The sequence below is a fragment of the Ictidomys tridecemlineatus genome, chromosome 8 (genome assembly GCF_052094955.1).
Source record: "Ictidomys tridecemlineatus isolate mIctTri1 chromosome 8, mIctTri1.hap1, whole genome shotgun sequence".
Classification (NCBI taxonomy): domain Eukaryota; kingdom Metazoa; phylum Chordata; class Mammalia; order Rodentia; family Sciuridae; genus Ictidomys; species Ictidomys tridecemlineatus.
The window spans coordinates 65899058-65905308 of NC_135484.1; positions in this window are offsets into that span (position 1 = coordinate 65899058).

The window sequence follows — 6251 nt, forward strand, 5'->3', positions numbered from 1 at the left end:
TAAATAGATAATTCAGAGATTATTCAGAGAAACACTTATTGGACTGCAGCTATGTATTTGGCCTTAGAGAGGCCACTGGAGAATATATTCATATTATATTCATATTCATATATATATATATCATAACTGATTTTCTTGATCTGTATTTTCTCATAATTAGAAAAGAAAAACTTTGACTTTTCCTTTTTTAAAATTTTTTTTCAATCTATAAGCCATTAATTGTTTTTTCTATGGTTTTCTACTGCCCTAGTTCAGGCCCTGATTATCTTATTTTTCTTCAGTATCTTGATTATACTCATTATTCGACACAATTTTGCATAATTTGGGATATATTTGTGAATATTCTCAAACAGTAAATTCCTAGAAATAAATTCTTACTAAATTCTTCATTTATGTCTTACTCTGGTTTTTTTTTCTTTTTTTTTTTTTGCTACAACAGATGATTGGAGATAGGTTAATAGGGTAATGTATAAGCAGCAAAAATTTGTTTGACATACAGTTCTTGAGGCTGGGAAGTTCGAGTTTATGACATAGTCATGTGGAGAAGGCCTGTGTGCTGTGTCATTTCTTGGTGGAAGGTGGAAGGACAAGACAGATGTGAAAGATTGAGGCTGAAATTATTCTTTTCACAGAAGCTCAATCTCATAACTAACCAACTACCACAGTAATAGCAATAATTATTCATCTTTTCAAGCTTCTATTTTCTAATGCCATCACAGTGACAATTAAATTCTGACATGAGTTTTGGAGGGGACATTCAAATCATAGGAATCTCCAAATAAAATCCCACAGTTCTCAGGATTTATGAATGTCTTACACAGAGTATATCATAAACAAATTCAGTGACTCAGCCTTATTCTAAGCCATTATCTCCTTGTTTGTAAATTGAACATTTGGTACCACACTTTTGCACTTGGGAAAAAAATACATGGGCACTCCCCTACTAATGAAAATAAGTGGGCAGCTCTCAGAACCCAGGCTAGCTGTGGGGAATCAAAAGAAGGAATGCAATTATAAATACTTCCCTCCTAAATTGCAAGTACTAGTATTGACATAGATGAATCCATAGAAAATATCTGAAATGCCTCAGAAACAAAGTAGGCTGAGTGATGAAGGCTTTTCTCTTCTGAAAACAGTCAATAAAGACTAGAAACATTGCTTGCCTTTTAAAATTAAGAACAAAAGCAATAATTCATGGAATTATCAAGGCAAATATGCCATCACCACAAGAACCCAATAATTTTACAGTAACAAATCCAAAGAAATAAATATCTATGGATTTCTCAACAAGGAATTCAAAATAAAATTTAGAGGAAGGACAGTTTACTACAAAAGACTACAGATGATCACTCAATATTTTAAGGGGAATATTATAAACAATAAAGATATAAAATATTACAAAAGCATGAATTTTGGAGCTTAAGAATACAATGAATGAAATGAAGACATGCAATATAGAGTTTCAACCTCAGACTTAATAAACACAAGGAAAAATATCTCTGAACTCAGAGGTAAGCCATTTGAAATTATCCAGGTAGAGAGGAAGAAAGAAAAAAAGAAGAAAGAAGAAGAAGATTTTGAGATTCCATCAAGTGAAATAATATAAAAATTGTGAAATTCCCTTAAGGAACAGAGTGAGAGTGAGAGTGAGAGTGAGAGTGAGAGTGAGAGTGAGAGTGAGAATGAGAGTGAGAGTGAGAAAAAAAAGATTAGGTTATTATACTAAAATTTTCTGATCCCCTTTATATTCATTTAATTGGGAATAAAGCTGCCAGTCCAAGGAATGTTTGTATTTCCTAGTAAATATCCTTGGCATAGAATTTATGTTGAATAATAGTGATTTCCATAAAAACCATCAATACCTCACTTCTTCTTAAATCATATTCAGAAGCCTATAATTTCATATTAATTCTTACAAGTGATATACTGCAATTTGTATTTTCAATCAAGTCCTCATACAACTATAATGTTATCAATGATAATTCCAAATATTAAACTTCTTTGAATATAATTTTGACCAATAGAAATCATATGTAGTTCTGATAATCTGTACTACATAGATTTAAATATGAACAAATGTGTTGAACTGATGTTATCTTTCAAACATTTTTCATTTGTTTTACAATAATTTGACCAAGTTTTCATTGGGAACACCTAGTAACTTTGTTTTTTTTTTAATTATTATTATTATTTTTTAGAATGCAAGCTAGAATTTCACTTTTAAATAATCACCAGTTTTAAAACACATGCAACTATAGTTATGAATTAATCAACATTTTAGTCAGGTGTAAAAATAATACACTGAAATTTTTATGATTGTTTTTATTTCTCATTATATAATTAACTTTATCGTATTTCCACTGGGGACCTCATTTCAATCAAATGTCACATTCCTGGGAATAATATAAAATAATCATACTTTATTGGGAAAATATTGGAAGGAATTCATTAATTTTATATTTTAAAGTGAGAATAATCTTCATAACCTGCAAATTTAATATATGAAACTATAATTTGGCTTATTTTTATATCATTGATATAATTATCATGGTAAGTATCCAATATGTCATGTATTTATTGAAGGTAAATCTAGTATGTACAAGGATACCTCAAATTATTTCTTCATTGATTTGGGGATTCCCTAGTTAAGTTACAGCTATGGAGTTGTGTCTCACTTTTGAGGCATACTGGAAGACTATATTCCAATTGGCTCATGCCTGACTAACATCTCCGTAGGCTAGTACTTGCTGGCTTCTATGCCTTTGAACAAAGACATGATTTTATCCCCTTGACCTTTCCTTAACTGTCAAAGTTTTTATAAGTTATCCAGTCATAGGTCTAAAATCTACTCAATCTGTCCTAGCTAAAATTTTCATGAAGTATACTTAGAATTCTAGGCATGGTGTGTCCCTCCAGATGCTTACAAATATGCTCCTACATCAAAATAATGCTGTGGGGAATGGGGAAAACTATTCCAGATAGACTCTACCATTATGTATTCTGGAATTCTGTGAAATAAAATGATGTCAAAAAACTCAGATTATTCATAAGAAACAAAGAAAAAACCACTTCACTTTCTAATAACACAGCATATTTAACAGTTCCATCACCCTTGAGGGATCAAGGCCAAGAAATCATAAAAGGAATGGCTGCCTTCAACTCAGTAATCGTACCTCTGACTTTTTCATGATTCCAATCTCCCTACCTATCACAAAGACTCTGAGCAGGGATCTTCACTTGATTGGAGTAATCTAGTCTGGCACTTGATCTTTTCTCCCCTGTTCTATTACTAGTAAAAGTTGAGTGGTTTACAGAACTCTGAATTTAAATTGGTACAATCACTATAGAAAGAAAGCAGTATGGAAATCCCCAAGAAAACTTGGAATGGAACTAACTGTATGATCCAATCATCCCACTCCTAGGGTTTATACCCAAAGGATGTAAAATTATCATACTACAGCGATGCAGCCAAACCAATGTTTATAGCAGCTCAATTCACAATAACTAAACTATGAAACCACCCTAGGTGCCCTTCAACAGACAAATGGCTAAAGAAACTGTGTAATATATACAAAATGGACTTTTATCCAGCCATCAAGAAGAATGAAATTTTGGAATTTGCCAGTAAATGGATGGAACTGAAGAATATTATGCTAAGCAAAATAAGCCAATCTCAAAGAACCAAAGACCAAATGTTTTCTCTGATATGTGAATGCTATTCACAACAAGGGGGGTGAACAGAGAATAGAGGTACTTTGGACTAGACAGAGGGGACTGAAGGAAGGGGAAGTGGTAAATGGGGGTAGGAATGATAGTAGAATGAATTGGATATAATTACCCTATGTCTGTATATGATTACATGACCTGTGTAACTCTATATCATGTACAACCAGATGAAATAGAATTTTTATTCCACTTATCTGTGATGTGTCCAAGTCCATTCTACTGTCATGTATAACTAATTAAAACAAATTTAAAAATAAAATAAACAAGCTAACCAGAAAATTCCATTTTTTCTTTTTTATATATAAAAGTGGAATGCACTACAATTCTTATTACGCATATAGAGCACAATTTTTCATATCTCTGGTTGAATAAAAAGTATATTCACATCAATTCCTGTCTTTATACATGTACTTTGGATAATAATGATCATCACATTCTACCATCATTTATAACCTCATGCCCCCTCCCTTCCCCTTCAACCCCTCATCCCTATTTAGAGTTCATCTATTCCTCCCATGAGCCCTCTCCCTGTCCCACATGAATCAGCTTCCTTATATCAAAGAAAAATTTTGGCATTTGTTTTTTTTTTGGGGGGGGGGATTGGCTAACTTCACTTAGCATTATCCTCTCTAACTCCATCCATTTACCAGCAAATGCCATAATTTCATTCTCTTTTATTGCTGAGTAATATTGCATTGTGTATATATGCCGTATTTTTTTAACCCAATTATCTATTGAAAGGCATTGAGTTTGGTTTCACAGTTTAGCTATTGTGAATTGTGCTGCTATAAACATTGATGTGGCTGTGTCCCTGTAGTATTAAGTGTTTTGGAAATAGACCAGGGAGAGGGATAGCTGGGTCAAATGGTGGTTCCATTCCAAATTTTCCAATAAATCTCCATATTGTTTTTCATATTGGCTGCACCAGTTTGCAGTCCAACCAGCAGTGTATGAGTGTACCTTTTCCCCCACACCCTCACCAACACTTATTGTTGTTTGCCTTCATAATAGCTGCCATTCTGATTGGGAGTGATATGAAATCTTAGAGTGGTTTTGATTTGCATTTCTCTAATTGTTAGTGATGATGAATATTTTTTCATATATTTGTTGATTGATTGTATATTATCTTCTGAGAAGTGTCTGTTCATGTCCTTTGGGTTATTTGTTTTTTTTGGTGCTTAGCTTTTTGAATTCTTTATATACCCTAGAGATTAGGGCTCTATCTGATGTGTGATGAATAAAGATTTGCTCCCAAGATGTAGGCTTATTCAACTCACAGATTGTTTATTTTGCTGAGAATTCTTTAAGTTTGAGTCCATCCCATTTTAAGTCCTAGGCTAACATTATTCTAAATGGAGAAAAATTGAAGACATTCCCTCTGAAAACTGGAACAAGACAGGGATGCCCTCTTTCACCATTTCTATTTAACATAGTTCTTGAAACAATGGCCAGAGCAATTAGACAGATGAAAGAAATTAAAGGGATACACATAGGAAAAAAAGAACTGAAATTGGCACTAAGCTGATGATATGATTCTGTACCTAGAAGACCCTAAAATTCCACCAGAAAACTTCTAGAAATAGTAAATGAATTCAGCAAAGTTGCAGGATGTAAAATCAACACCCATAAATCAAAGGCATTTCTGTATATCAGTGATAAATCCTCAGAAAGGGAAACTACCCCATTTTTAATAGCTTCAAAATAAAACAAAATACTTGGGAATCAACTTAATAAAAGAAGTGAAAGATCTGTATAATGAAACTTTTGGAACCCTCAAGAAAGAAATCAAATAAGACCTTAGAAGATGGAAAGATCTACCTTGCTCTTGGATAGGCAGAATTAATATTATCAAAAATGACCATAATTCGAAAAGCACTATACATATTTAATGCAATTCCAATAAAAAGTCTTATCTCTTTTCTATGACCCTATATTTGTAATTGAAAATGTTTACTCTGTGCCTTTCTATATTTAATACCTGTAATTTTTAAAAAATTTTCATAGGAGCTCATAATGTGAGCTTGCCTTGAGTCTCAGAAGAGACTGGGCTTGAACCTTTGGGCAGTCTTGGAACTGTTGAGGCTATGGGGATTATTGAAAATTAACTAAATTACATTGTGAGATGGTCATGAAGTTTTAGAGCTCAGGGGCAAATGTTATAGTATGTATGTGAGGTATGCCCCAAATCTCATGACACAATGCAAGAAGGTTTAGGGGGGGGGTTATAGCCTTAACCAATCATTAAATTAATCCCATGATGGATTAACTATGTGGAAACTGATGCAATGCAGGTAGGGTGTAGCTGGAGGAGATGGGTCTGTGGGGATCATACCTTTGGGGTATATATTTTGTATCTGGCAAGTAGAGTCTTTCTCTCTGCTTTCTGCTCATTATGTGAGCTGCTTACCTTCATTAAACTCTTCTGCCATGATGTTGAGCCTAACCAGGAGTCCCAAGGAATGGATCTGGCTCTCTATGGACAGATCTCTGAAACTGTGGGTCCTGAAAGTTATTTTTGTCAGGTC